The sequence below is a fragment of the Glycine soja genome, chromosome 20 (assembly GCF_004193775.1).
Source record: "Glycine soja cultivar W05 chromosome 20, ASM419377v2, whole genome shotgun sequence".
Classification (NCBI taxonomy): Eukaryota; Viridiplantae; Streptophyta; class Magnoliopsida; order Fabales; family Fabaceae; genus Glycine; species Glycine soja.
In genome coordinates, this window is record NC_041021.1 from 8,610,070 (window position 1) to 8,626,203 (window position 16,134).

Sequence of the window (16,134 nt, forward strand, 5' to 3'; positions counted from 1 at the left end):
AACTTACGCAAAATATTTATATCTTTTTTTTTAGTTAGCAAACGGTATATATATATAAGGAGGGATAATATTTTGGTAATATATATATATATATATATATATATATATATATATATATATAAATTATACAAGTGTAGCTTAAGCAACTATAACATCATTCAATAACTTTTAATTGAATAATATTTCTTTAAAATTGACTGTTAGATTGAAAGTTCTTTTCACTTAGATCATATATACAAAATTTGATATTAATCCAAAATCATTTGCTACTTCATTCATATAAATTAAAATCAACGTAATATAAACTTTTATAAATATATTATATGGATCATTTGATTACCTACTTATCGATGTTCAATTATGATAAAATTTGACACAAACAATTTTGGTAATATATAGATATAATACAATGGTTGGATCAATAAAAATTACATTTTATATCAAGTTATTAAATTGGTGTAATAGTTATTGAAGTTATACCGGTGTACTTTAATCTCTCATTTCTCTCTGTCTATCTATATGTGTGTGTGTGTGTGTGTGTGTGAGGAAGAAGAGAAATTTTGAGAAAGTTATCATTTATTTTCTTCAAATTTAATGATTGTAATGAGAGACTAATTTTAACCTTTAGATTTTAAGAAAATAAATGTCGAGGATGAAGAGTAACTTTGATAGAGTTAAACTTGGTGTAACTTGATCATTCCTCTCTCTCTCTTTCTCTTTCTCTCTCTCTCTCTCTCTCTCTCTCTCTATATATATATATATATATATATATATATATATATATATATATGAGAATAAATTAACTTGTATAGTTACTCTTTATTCTAATGATTTATTTTATTGAAATCTAATGGTTAAGATTAGTTATTCATTACAATCATTAAATTTAAAAAATATGAACCGTTAGGATGAAAAGTAACTATAAAAGAGTTACTTTTAGTAAGTCGATCGTTAATCTTTCTCTCTCTATATATAAACTTCACTTGAAGTTTGTAGGATCATTGGATCAAAAATTTAATATGACAACAACTAATATGATTTAATCATTTAATGTGATATAAAATTAATGGAACATTAATAAACTTTACTTGAACCTTTTACAACCATTAGATTAAAACTTTATAATAACCTTTGATTTGAATCAATTTGATATTTTTTTTATTGAATGATAAATTATTTATATAATTTTTTGTATAAAAAAATTATTTCTTTTACTTCAAAAAATAAATTATTATGTATATAACTAATAATTCATTATAAAATAAATTTCATCATATAATGTTTGCTTTAAATTAATAATTAAGTAAACAAATTAATAATAATAATAATAATAAGTATTATTATTATTATATATATAAATATAAATATATATATATATATATATATATATATATCAATATACTTTGTTTTTAATTTAATTTTATCCAAATCTTAAATATTATTATAAATTCTATAACAATAATAAATAATAATAATATTATTATTAGTTTGGAAACTGAAAAGAAAATAAACACCATTATAATTACCAATAAATTAAGTGTCCTCTCTTTGTTTTATATAAAAGGGTTTGCCTAATTAGCCCTAGGTAAAAATATGGTTAAATAATCCCATCTTGAGTAATCAATAGAATTTACACAATTGTCTTATTCTAAAATTTTATCGTTAATGTTATGACTATCATATTTAGTACATCATCTTTCATTTTTCTTTCGTATCATTTATATTTGTAATTGTAAAATTAAAATTTTATATTTGTTAATTAAAAGTGATACTCATCACATTAATGATACATTAATGCATTTTAAACTGTCATCTAATCAAAAATCACTATTGATATAACTTTTAAAATAATTACCATAAAAGTCAATAATTTTACACTTTACACAATCAATGTATAATCATTTTTCTCATTAGACAAACCCAATATGAGTTGTTTAATGTCTATGTATTGACAATGTAAAATAGTGTAACACATTCATCCAATCATACCTCATCATATATGGTAAGTTTGTTGATTTTTAAAATAATTATTTTAAATTAATTTAAATGATAATTTGTAATTGGATGATAGTGTAAAATTAGTTTACAGTATTGATGCATAGACATTAAACTCTAAGATAAAACATAAATAGATGTATTAAAAAAATATAAAAATATAATTTAAACATGATCAACCAGTCCAAAATATTATTGGTTTCTCTAATTTAATTTAATGGTTATCATTTTTCTATTGATAAAATTTAGTGGCTTCAATTTATTTAATGCTCAATAAATTTAGCCTAAAATATTACTTTGTAATGTAACCAAGTTAGTATTCCGTTACACCAAAAAAAAAAAGTTAGTACTCCATTCTTTGTAATGGTTTTAACTATTATGCATTTAATGGTTATCATTTTTCTATAAAATTAGGGTTATAATTATAAATTATAAATGACATATATGTTGGATACAAAAATCATACATTTTTTGCTATTTTTTTTTTAAAAATGAATGGGTCTATTTGTGGTTTTCTTTTATATGTTCTTATTCTTACATATTATATCATTAGGTTTACACTCAACTAACATGTGTGTTGTTCCATTCTTTCTCTTTTCATTCTCCCTTATTTTGCATTTTGGTTTGAGAGAATGAGAATGTCACCCAACATGTTTTATTTAACTTGCAACAATGATGCTTTTGCATAAAGCATATAAAAGTTTTTATAGCTAGCAATACACCATCCAACCATTTGGCCAAGAATGGAAATGGAGATTGAGAATCAAATATTTATATGTCTTTTATTATTTCTTCGGTTCCATTTACATAACTATCAACTCTATGTATTTTTTTCTTTTTTGTTTCCTATTTTACTATTATGTTATTTAATATTTTGATCATTGTTTAACTATGCAGAAGCAAATAAGATATGAAGTTTTGGTGATGTCAAAGATAAGTGCATCTCATGTTTGATCCAAGTCAAGAATCCAGAAATTCAAGATAATTGATGAACTTAGTTCCTAGAATCTAAGGAAGAGTTTCTTTATTGATGATGCACAGGTTTGGCCAAAGGATATTTTCCAAAAGTTTTTCTGAGATTTCATAAATATGATATTTACTCTCTGGTAATCGATTACCAGAGGTTATAATCGATCACCAGTGGCCAAAATAATTTCTGAAATGCTCTTACGAAATTTAAATTTAAATTTTAAGTTTGTAATCGATTACACAAGGCTTATAATCAATTACCAGAAGTTTTAAACATTTTATAACAACCTTTAGAAATTTGAATTTAAATTTTGAAGCATGTAATTGATTACAACTTGTTTGTAATCGATTACCAAACATTAAAATTCAAATTTCAAATCTAAAGAGTCACAACTATTCATAAACTAACTGTGTAATCGATTACCAGTAAGGAATTTTTAAAAATAATTCCCAAGAGTCACAACTGTTCAAGAAGTTTTTGAATGACCATCAAAGGTCTATATATAGGTGACTTGGAACACGAAATTCTTTAGAGAGTTTTCCTGAACAAATTGTCTTATCCTCTCAATACCAAATTGTCTTACAACTCTCAAAAAGAATTCCTTAGCCAAAACACTTGCAAATTCAATAAGGAATCTTGAGTGATCTTCAATTGTAATATCTTTCTCTTTAAGAGAGAATTCTTCTTCTTCTTCTTATTCAAAGAGATTGATTAAGGAACCGATGATCTCTTAAATTGTAAGGTTATTTGAACAAAAGGGAAGGGTTGTCCCTGTGTGGTTCAGAGTTTTTAAAAGGATTTTACAAGATAGTGAAAATCTTGAGCGAGTTGCTTGGGGACTGAACGTCGGCACATGGCGTGGCCGAACCAGTATAAAAATTAAGTTTGGATTCTCTCTTCCCTTAAACTTCTTTTACTTTATTGTAGTTTATATTTCTCTTTAAAGAAATTTATTTTGAATTGTTCTTGAAATATTTCATAATTAGGGTTTCATTATTAATTAAAAAGAGAGTTAAATTTTAATTAGGGATAGTTGGGTATCTTAATTCAACCCCCCTTCTTAATATACTGAGGTCACTTGTCAAACAAACTATAGAGTGAGGTAGTATAATAAAAATATCCAAAGGATGGTGTCTGCTAAGGTTTACGGAGATGATGTTAGTGAAGGGGCAACTTATGCCCAAGAAGAGGATTTGTTGGATAAAAGTAAGAAAAAAATTAAAGAGAGTGAAACACTATTGAGTGAGGGTGTCGTGGGTGTGAATGAAGGTGTTATGGGTGAAAATGAGGGTGATTCCCCGTATAGAGAGAAGCTTTTGACAGAGATTGGAGGAGATGAGATTGGTTTTGTGGAGAACCATGATGAAAACGATTGTGATATGATGGAAATTCATTCGTTGGGAGTTGAGAAAAAGAAGGAGTTTGTGCATGTCAAGGATGGTGTGGAAATTCCTGTGTCTGATGAAGAGTTGGTTGCCTAGTCTAAGCCATGGGATTTTACTCTAGTGGTCAACGTACTAGGAAAAATGGTAAGTTTTAAAATCATTGAGGCCAAACTCAAGAAAAGCTGGACTAAGAATGGTACGATCTAGATTATTGATATGCATGCGGGATTTTGTCAAGTGGTTTTTACTGATAAGGAGGACTACAATTTTGTGTTATATGAGGGCCCCTAGATGGTAGTATATCACTATCGTATCACACAACATTGGAGACCCTTCTTAATGCATAAAGAAGTAACAAAAAAAGTTGTCGTGTGGATTCACATTCAAAGATTGCCTATCGAGCTTTACAACGATATTTTTCTTAAAAGGGTGGGCATGGTACTGGGAAACTTCCTCAAGATTGATAGATTAAATCCTATGCATTCAAGAGGCAAATTTATGCATATTTTCATAGAGCTTGATCTAGGGAAGCCTTTGCTTACACACATAGTTGTTAAGGGTTTTCTATTAAATTTGGAGTATGAGGGACTACATTTGATTTGTTTCAATTGTAGTCATTTAGGCCATAAGAAGGATGGTTGCAGTGAACCTATCATGGGTATGAAGAAGGTGACTGGAAAGGTAGCTAACATCACTAAAGGCATGAAAGAGGTCAACGTTAAATAGGGGCATGTTGGCTGACATTAACGTCAGCCCTAAGGTGACAAATGAAGGTGTTAATGAGGCACAAGGAGGTGATGGGAATGTTGTGATGGAGGCTAGGTTTGGGCTTTGGATGATGGTCACCCAAGTTAATAAGATGTTGAAACCTATATCAAATCATGCCAAAGATTTGAATAGGAAAAAAAAAGGTAATTTGAACATGGGAGGGAATTACTCCAAAGTCAAATCAGGTATGGATTAGACAACTCCAATGATATCATGTTCGATATATGCTCCGTTGACAAGTAATAATAGGGAATTGAAGGGGGAATCAAATCCCAATAATCACATTATCGTTATTGATTGAAAGAGAGATGTTAAAAATAATGATAACGGGAACTTCAGTGCTGGTGAAGAAGACTTGTCGATGTAGTTAAACAATGCAGGAGACAAATGCAGAAATCAAGATGATTCTGAGGCAAGTGAGAATGGGGCACGTGTGATTACAATAAACTCAACTATTCATAAATCTTTCTCTTCCATGTGGAACACATTTAGTGGACCTTTTAAGGGTGAAGTCAATGGGGTAAAATTTATTCCCCGAGAGGTGGTCAATAAGATTCATAACACATACGAAGGGAAGAATTCGCAAAGACAGGAATAAAAAAAACATGGTAACATCAAACCTCATGTTGCAAAGGCCATGAAAGTGAATGCGAAGGAAAAAAAAGAAAGGAGTTGCTTCGATTAAAAAGGTTTCCCCATTGTTGAACCATATGAGAGTACACTAGGACCTTACCCTTACTAAAATGGGCTTACCTATTATTGAAGCATATACGGATATGGAAGCTGTTGAGTTTGTCCAGAAACTCAAGACAACCAAGGAGATAAACAATGGTGGGGCTAACAAAGAGGAATCTAAGGATATAAAAAGGAAAGGGCTGAAGTAGATGCTTGAAGGAGGACCGAGGTAGTTGTCAGGTGCAACATGAGATGGTGTCAGGGCCCTCAGAGGCCATTCAACATAATTTTGTCTAATGAATGTCATGTGCTTGAATTGTAGAGGAATAAGGGGTAATAGATTTTCTAAGCTTATGAATGATCTTGTTCAGGAGTATCATCTTTCTTTATGCTTCCTTTTAGAGATGCATGCTTCTTTTGTTAAGGCGGAGGCCATTGTTAGGAGGTTTGGCTTTGACTCTCACCATATTGAAGGGTCAAATGGCCAATTAGGAGGCTTGTGGTGTCTTTGGAAGTCAAGGTTCTAAAAGATTAAGATTTTGCAGGTTAATGCATAGTTTGTTCATATGGAAGTTAGGCAGAGTGAAGGGGATGAACGGTTTTTTACGACAGTTTATGGTAGCTCGATTCCTACCAAAAGTTTGTCCTTATGGAACTTCATAAAGGAGTGTAGTGATACTATGATGGCTTCTTAGGTTATTATGAGAGGGTCGCAACCTACCCTTCGACGGGAGGGCGAGGCGAAAAGCCAAAGGTGCGTCTTCCCATGAAGAAAACGCGTGAAATCGCCACCAACGTTTATTCGGGGAAAATGCTAGAAAAACCAAAAAGACGAAAGTCTGCAGATTTTGAAAACAAGGGTTCGAGAGTTGTTTACACATAGGAAAGGTATTAGCACCCCACACGCCCATCACAAGGGACGACAACCTTTAATCAAGTGTGAAAAACATGACTTCAAAATTGTGTATTTTTCCTTTTTATATTTTTTATTTTTTTGGAGTCGACAAGGGTGTTGCCCTTGCTCCTACGTATCCTCAGGTGCGATGAGGAATTCAGACCTACATTGTTCTTTAAGTCTGAATGTTTGTGTGTTATATTGATTTTATGTTTTTTGAAAGATTGATTTTAATTACGAACAAAAGTCATTTAAAGTGTTGGACCTTCAAACGATGTTTTAAACTTTGAAAAGCGGAGAGAATTGTTAAGATGTTGGACCTTCAAACGATCTTTTAAATTTGAAAAGAGGAGAAATTCGTTAAGGCGTTGTACCTTGAAATGATCTCAAGCAATATTTGATGAAATGAAGAAGTTTATGAGTTGGTTTTATTTTAGTTTTGCTTATTAACCTTCAATCTTTTTTAAAGATAACTTGCGGCACTAATGGTCGGTTAAAACTTACTTTACAAGAAAAAAAATGAGATTACAGATGATAGAAGAAGGAGATGAAGATGCACAAAACAAGAAAGAGGACCCCTAAGGGTGTATAGATCACATTCAAATCCTTAAAACAAAAACTAATCGGATGACGAAAGAACGAAAGAAGAACGATGTAAAAGTCGATTATGGTCGCAATTCGGTAGCACCTCGACCTCGTTTTTCTCTTCTTTCTTCTATTTTTCTCTGATTTCTCTCAATTTCTCTAAATGTTGGACCTTCAAACCCTTTACTCAGCCTCCATCACGCCTATTTATAGCAAAAGATGGCATTAGGGGTCATGGCAGCTCGCCTAGGCGAGCTAATGCTTTATCCTGAAGTAAGCTGGCTCGTCCAGGCAAGCTGATTCCTTCACCCCTAAGCAATCTAGGGGCCTAGGCGAGCCAGAGGCTAGCCTGGGTGAGCCAAGGTCCATAAAACCTCCTAAAATGACCTTTTTGCCCCTCCCTTTTGGTATCTTTTACATTCTTGATCAAAACATTGAATGATCATCTTTTTCGCACTGTAACTAGCATTCAACACCGTAAGTCGACTAGCAAGGATCAAAAGATCAACAAACGATAATCCTCGGACGAAATTAGGGTATGACAAGGAGACTTCAACTCAATTATGTATGAATCTAATCGGACAAGAGGGTCCTCTAAGCCTTGCACCACGGGTGTGAGGGCCTTCAGGGAGATAATAGAGTTTTATGACTTAATAGATGCGGGGTTTGAAGGGCCAAAGTATACCTGGAAGAGAGGTGATCTTTGTGTAAGACTAGATAAGGTGCTTATAAATCTATCTTAGATACTGAGGTTCCTTAAAGCGAAGGTAACTCATCTCTTTCACTATAAGTTTAATCATCGGCCTCTACACATCAACCTAGATGTGTGAATTCCTATAAATCGCAGAAGGGGGCCCTTTCAATTTCAAGAAGCTTGGCTTGCGCATGAAGGTTTCTAGTCTTTGGTGCATGAAAATTGGAGACCTCATAAGGAGTAGAACAACCATTTGTGGAGGTTTACTAAGACCCTAAATGAGTGGAACACTAAGATTCTTTAGAAGAAGAAGAAGATTCATAGGAGACTACATGGTATTGGTAGATCTCTTAGCAGATGGCATAGTAATTTCCTCTATAATCTTCAGCAGGAGTTAGGAAGAAGTTGGCAGAGATACTTTTCCAAGAGGAATTACTATGGTTCCAAAAATTGAGATGCAAATGGTTGAAGTTTAGGGATAGCAACTCTCGCTACTTCCACTGGAATACCATTGTTCAACGTCAAAAAAAATGTTGTGGGCAGGCTGTTGGATGACATAAGTGAGTGGGTGACAAACTCTAAGCACTTGGAAGAAATGGTTAACTCCTTTTATAAAAACTTGTTTTATGGAGAATGAGCCATTTTTAATATAGGGAGTTTTAAGGAACGTGGTTAGGATGGTTTTCAGGCTCTATTCTATCAAAGCCAATAAGGAGTGGTGGGACCTTTACTTTGTGATATAATTAATGGTTTATTTAAGAGCCCTTTAGTTGTGAAGAATGTGAATAAGACGTTGGTGTTCTTAATACCTAAGGTTGATGAAGCTTAGGCCTATAATCTTATGTAATGTGTGTGACACCCTCTACCCTCACAAATATAAATAAATAATAAAAGGAAATAAAATCATACAAAATTTATTAATAATATAAGCTTTTAAACCATATTAATAAAAGGAAAGAAAACCATGCAAAATTAATTAATTTATTTAAAACACATTTAATTTAAATCAATTCAAAAGGGTAAAAGGTTCACATTCACTTAGTAAAATCATAGTAGAAATTGTTTGAATAAAAGATAAAGTTGTCCCAGCTCCAAACAAGACCACTCATTCTAAATAAATATATATATATATAAAAAACTAAAATAGATAACATAACACAATTATATCATTCACGAAATTATAACATATGAAGTAAAATCTTATGTCCTGATGTCACACTTATCATAACATATCCCTATCACAGACTAAGTCTTTCCATCTCCAGCGTGGAACTCATTATATGCTGGCTCACCTGAAACAAAATGACAATCAGCCCAAACACAAACACACACCGGGAGTGAGTTATCACATTTATAAATAAAATGCGAATAAATAAAAGCATAAGCAAAAATACATTATACAACTATTTATAACATAACTAAACTTAATTCAATTCACGTCATTTCAACACTTTATCATTTAAATTTCATATTTCAATCACCCATCACATGATCCATGAATCACACACTCAATCAAGGCATAACAACACTCATTAATTTCATAATAAACAATTCACAGGCGTTATGCAACAATTATACTAAGACTCAAGTCTATATGCAATGTGGTACCATGTCAGTGAAAAATCACATTAGGGCGCTTAGAAGTACATAATAAGACACACCACACAATAGGTATGTCAGGTCACTCTCACTAAGTAAAATCATAAGGTGACCAGTCAGGGTTACTCTGTTTTGCGAGAATGCTTCAACCACATGAGATTAACATAAGCTTCAAGGAGCACTCAAATCGAGTGTCTTTATCCCTAAGGCTTAGACTCTAAAGAATCCGTTTGGGTCTCACCTTATTGATTCAGGTTCAACCCCTAAAACAATTTTTGCACACAGACACTATTAATGAATTATATAATACCCACGACCTCACACTTATATTTCAAACATATTTAACAAGTTGCACTACAATTTAACCTTTCAGGAATCCTACACTTTTCCTTCAACACTGTGCATAAAAAAAATTTTCAAGGTAAACACTGATCGGATTATTGTATAACCCATAGTTCACAAGATAAGTAATATTACTTTAAGTATTAGTCACACACTCATTCACAGTCATATCTATGTCTACAATTAGATAAAAAAATGTATAATAATAATAACATAACACATCTAACTTCAAGACTTATAAACAAATATATATAACATATCATTACATATAATACTAAATATATATATATATATATATATATATATATATATATATATATATATATATATATATATATATATATATATTCGCACACGCGCAAACCTTAGAAACATTAATTTATATTAAAACATTATATATATATTAAAGCCTTAACGTAAACATTTAAAAACATTAATATAAATATATTAAAACATTAACTATATTAAACCATTAATATAATTGCATTAAAAATATTAAACATAATTAAAACATATATATAAATATATCAAGGTAAGTATATTAATTCAATATATATTAACGTAAACCTACGTTAACGTAAATATATTAAAATATTAATTTAAACTTATTAATAATTATATATATATATATATATATATATTAATTTAAACGTTGAATATATATATATATATATATATATATATAATTATAAGAATAAGAACATGTTAAATATATTTATATTAAAAAATAATAATAAATATAAATATATCCTTAGATAAAAAAATATATGTATAATATATATAAATAACAACCAAAAACTTATATAGATTTATACGTATATCCTAAATGCATTTCAACGAAGTCATGAAAATCCAACAATGAGAAACAACATCTTGATTCTGAGTACTACACCATCACCATAGAAAATTAATCATAATTTTCTTTTTAGAATTATTTCAGGAGTAAAGTACAATCTCATAGAATTTATCATTGGCAAAAAGGATAAAAGGTGATAAGCATCTAAAGAAAATCATACAGTAGAGGAACGAAAAGAGCATACCTCTCTTATGGTAAATCTTCCTTGCTTAATCATCAACTAGAAAAATATCTAATTTTTTTCTAAGGATTTCTACTCAACACAAACACGTAAATTTTATAAAATACAATCAATCCATCAAACACTATCAATCTGCGATTTAAAACATAAAAAGAGAATTACATTTCATAAAACAATTTAAAATGACCCAAAAATTAATTCTCTAAAGATTCCTACACATGTTCATTCTAATTCCTACACATATTCATATTAATTGAGATTTTTTTCTATCAATTAGGTGAATTTTTTCTACCCACATCTATTAGAATACTTACTCCTAATGTCTCACGATGACAAACTTATCTCACCTATCTATTTCCCAAATGTCTTTGCAAAGATTTAATAGATAAAATGCAAGAAGTTCTAATTTTAGATGTTTGCTTTGATGCATGGGCATAATGCAATCACTCTATGTCTTGCAATGATTTTATTAAGATATCTCTTCCTTTTAGTTCTATTAAAAATTATTCTTTGTCGAGCGACTAATTCTTAAAACTGATGCATGCAAAACCTTCCTTATATTTTTATTAAGGATTACCTTCTGTCGAGCACCTAACCCCCAAAGATGATGCAAGGATGAATGATACATGAAACTAAAAGTAAGAAAGGATAATAGAATAAAAAAACACTTGTTTGCATTGATAGATATGAAGTATACAATATATCTTTTAACTTTTTAGGTCTGCTAGACCTTAACTATATAAGGGTTTAGCCTCTCATAGCCATAAGAGATCTTACACTTGAAAATAGGTTTAGAAACTGATGGAAAAGAAGGAATGAAAAAAGAAAATAGTGAATGATGGGAGTGAAGAAAGCATTCTCTAAGGGAGAGTTATGAGGCTTTAGGTGTGTATTAGAGTGCTTTGAGACTCAGTATGTTTTTTCTCCCTGGCTTGACCCTCTTTTTATAGTTGTAGGAGTAGACTTGGGCATGCGTACTCTCACTAAGCCTGCACTGCTCGCTTAGTGCGAGTGCTTGTATTCGCACATCCTCTCACTTAGCACCAATGCATGTTTTCGTGCTTAATGTGCCTCTTCACGCTCAACGAACGAAGGTGCCTGTATTCGCGCTGAGCGCGTCTTGTGCTAGACTTTTTTTAAATTTTTACTATTTTCTTCTTCTTTTAGGCTTTTAATCTCTCCTTCTCATATCTACAAGTCATGAATAAGAAAAACATCAATTCTTAATAATTAAGTATGAATAAGAAAAATATCAATTCTTAACAATTAAGTGTGAATAACGGTTAAATAATCATTTTAAGGATATTTTTATTATATTTTTAATATAAAAAATAACTCATATTTAACTGTTATCAATGCAATGGAAAGGTGAGCAATGAAAAGACAAGGATTTTCTTTTCCAAGTATGTAGGAGGGAACATTAGGGAGGAGATTTCTCAAGCTATTGGGTTCCAACGTACAGCGGACTTAGGCAAATACTTGGGAATTAATCTCCACCACAGACGGATATCAAGGAATTCGCATCAAGGAATTAAGCTAAAAAAAGGTTGTCTTCTTGGAAGAAAGCTAGAACCTTGTCCTTTGCAGGACGATTAACGCTCACTAAACCGGTGTTGAGTGCTCTTCCAACTTATAACATGCAGTCTGAATTCTTGCCGAGGGAGGTATGTGACAAGCTGGATAAAACGTGTTGAAACTTTCTTTGGGGTGATGCAGATTCAGAGAAGAGGGTGCATTGGGTGGCTTGGCAAGCGCTTTGTAAGCCTAAAGATAGAGGTGGTCTTGGTTTGAGGTTAGCAAGACCTGTTAATGTTGCTCTTATGATGAAAATAACATAGGAGTTATGGAATAAGCCAGTGGATTCGTGGGTGAGTATGGTTCAAGGGAAGTATAGGTGTGGTGAACACGAGTTTCCCATTATAAATAAGAAGAGAGTTGGATCTAACTTATGGTCAGATATCAAGGTAGTGTGGGAGAAGGTTGTGGCAAATTGTGACTTGATTGATGGCGCTAGAAGGTGGAACTTATCCTCGGATGGCAGGTTTTCCACTAAGAGTACGTGCTTACTTGTTTGTTGCTAACCTAAACAATGTTCCAAACATTCCTTTGTTTAGTTTGGTGTGGAGGTGGGATATGGAACAGAGAGATGTAGATCCTTTCTAAAGAGAGTGTTTGAAGGGGTGTTGGCTACTAACCAAGCCAAATGGGAGAGAAGGTTCGCTAATTCATGGGATTGTCCTATGTGTTGTATGGAGAAGGAGTCGCCTTTGCACTATTAGAGGGATTGTCAGTTTGCTCGAATGGTGTGGCGAGAGGCGCAACCTTTTTATACTAACAAATTTTTTGTTGCGGGTGACATCCATGTCTAGATGATTCTGAATCTGAAAAGAGGACCAAGCTTCCCAGATAATTGGAAGGTTAATTTTGGACTTATTATGGACCTCTTGTGGCAGCAAAGAACCAAAAGTCTTCAACTGAAAGGTGTGGAGCATTCAAGAGGTGTTTTCCAAATTGCGGAAGATGGAGTTGGCATGGTCCGCAACCTCTACTTTTTTTATGTCGGTCCTTGTTTCTCTATAAACAAGGAGTTACGCAATTCTATGTTCTGGAAGCTGACACTGGGAAATAGAGTAATCGTGAACTGCGATAGAGCTAGATTGAGGCATTTGTTGGATATGACTTCACGTGTCGGGTTAATAAAGAATGGAGCTGGCGTGTTCTTGGGAGGGTATTCCTGTAAGTACTTAGGGCACATCAGTGTCTTAGATGTCGAACTTTAGGCCATTCTTCATGGTGTCCAGCTTGCTCGTGAAAGAAGATTCTTCAATGTTGAAATCCAATCGGATTCTCAAGAGGCTATCCTTTTTTATCTTGGATGGGTGTGAGAGGAAGCACGAATGTGTTTACACACTGTCTATGCTATCAAGGAGTGTTGTAGTCCTCCCATGCAAGTTCTGTTTAATCATGTTCTCTGGGAGTGTAATGGGGCTATTGATATTTTGGCCAAAGGGGTATCCATGCAACAAGGTTTAGTTTTTCATATTGACCCCCCTTGGCAGTCATGCCTTTCGTAAAGGTTGACTCTTCAACTGATCTTGTGTTGCTTTTGTTTAATCTGTTTTTGTTCTTGGGCTTTAGCCCTCCTTTTTCAAAAAAATAATTAAATAAATCATTGTTTAACTATTTCATGTGTTTTTATATTTTTTTTTCATTTTCTGTTATATTATATATAATGTACATTTTTATCTTTTCTCATTTAGAGCAACAAAATATCAGTATTTGGACTTTTATTTTCTATCTTCAATTCACAATATTATTTTACTTAACTGGACAAAAGAAACCTTATTATAGATGATATTCAAAGCAATATGTTGTCTATTCACATTTTATTAATATAGAATTTTATTACATTAATTACTAATAGAATATTAATATTAAATATTGATATATAATTGTGGTAGCTCTTGATGCTATTTGGCACAGTTTGCTAATTTGTTCATTAGCAACGTCACCACAATAAGTTATTAATGGTGCCTAGCTGGGAACTCTGATATTCGATGGATCCCTCCTTAGATAAATTGATGGCAATTCTTCATGGCGTTCGTATTATGAAGAATAAGAGTATTTTGGATAGAGGCATTATTGAATCTGATTACGTTCTGACATTAATTTAAAATTAATGACTTAAGAAAGTTGAATTTGTGACTTTGAAGTTATTAGAATGACACTCTAATTATCAATTGAGATAATAGGTTAATTATATTATAAATAAATAATGTTATTATATATAACAATAAAATTTTTAATAAATATTTAATGTGGATGTAAATTTAAATAATAAATTTTTTGATAATTAATTTTGATATAATTTATATGAATTATATAATCTTTATATTTTTTTATAAATAAAAAATATTTATTATTTAAAAAAATTAATTTATTAATAAATTAAAAAAAACATACGGATTAATTAATCGTATAAGTTATATCAAATTAATTATTACAAAATTTATTATTTAAATTTATATGCGTATTAATTATATATTAGGAATTTTGTTATTATATATAGTAATATTATTTAATTATAACATAATTAATCTATTAATTTAGTTGAATGTTAGGTTAATAATGTGAAAGTACTCTTATTTAAATTATTAATTTTAAATTAATTTATAAAACATATTTTTAAAATTAATTTTTTTTTTATGAATATGAGTTATACGGATTACCTGTCCGTATAAAGAATATTTTGGAGAATTGGTAGTACACCTAGCAACATATTTTGGGTTGTGTGTAGCTTGGGCTAGAAGCCCAATATAATTACAAAAAAATATTGATACATAATAAAATATATAGAGAATCCATAATTTTTAATAAAAAGTTACCATAATTATAATACATTAAATAAATTGAACATTATATAATATAAATTTTTCAGAATAAATTTAAAATGTAATGAATCAAAAATAAAAATCAATTCAGTATTGAATTATTTTTAATTAATATTTTTTAATATCATAAACCATTTAAATTATAATTATTTTCATATAAAAGAAATATCTCACTTAATAGCATCATGATCAATTAATACAATATGAATCATTAAAATGAATTGATTGAATTAATAATTTTGAAGAGAATAAATATATGATTGGTACTGAAATCATCTCATATAATTTAATCTTCTTTTATATATATATATATATATATATATATATATATATATATATATATATATATATATATATATATATATATAATTTCACATTATCTTTCAAACTCGGATAAGAAGCTTTTATATCTTATTACAATTATACTTCTGTATTTTTTAACTTAATGAAAAATTATTTTTTAAATCAAACTCATAGAATGAACATTTTTTATTAAGTCAAGCAGGATAATTTAAACTTAACTCACGGGGAAAGAATAATTTACCTAAAATTACATTAACAATTAAATTATTCAGTGTAATTATTATTTTTAATTATTTGTTATTATACTTTGAATATAAATAGAAATTTTATTGGTTACTAACATGAGACATAAGTAATTTATTGAATATATTATTTTATCTAAATGAGATCAATATTTTCTTATGATATGAAACAAAAAAAATTATAAAAGCATAGACTTAATGTATAATTTATTGTAAAATTTTAAATTATCATACAAATTGGGGCAATAAGCTT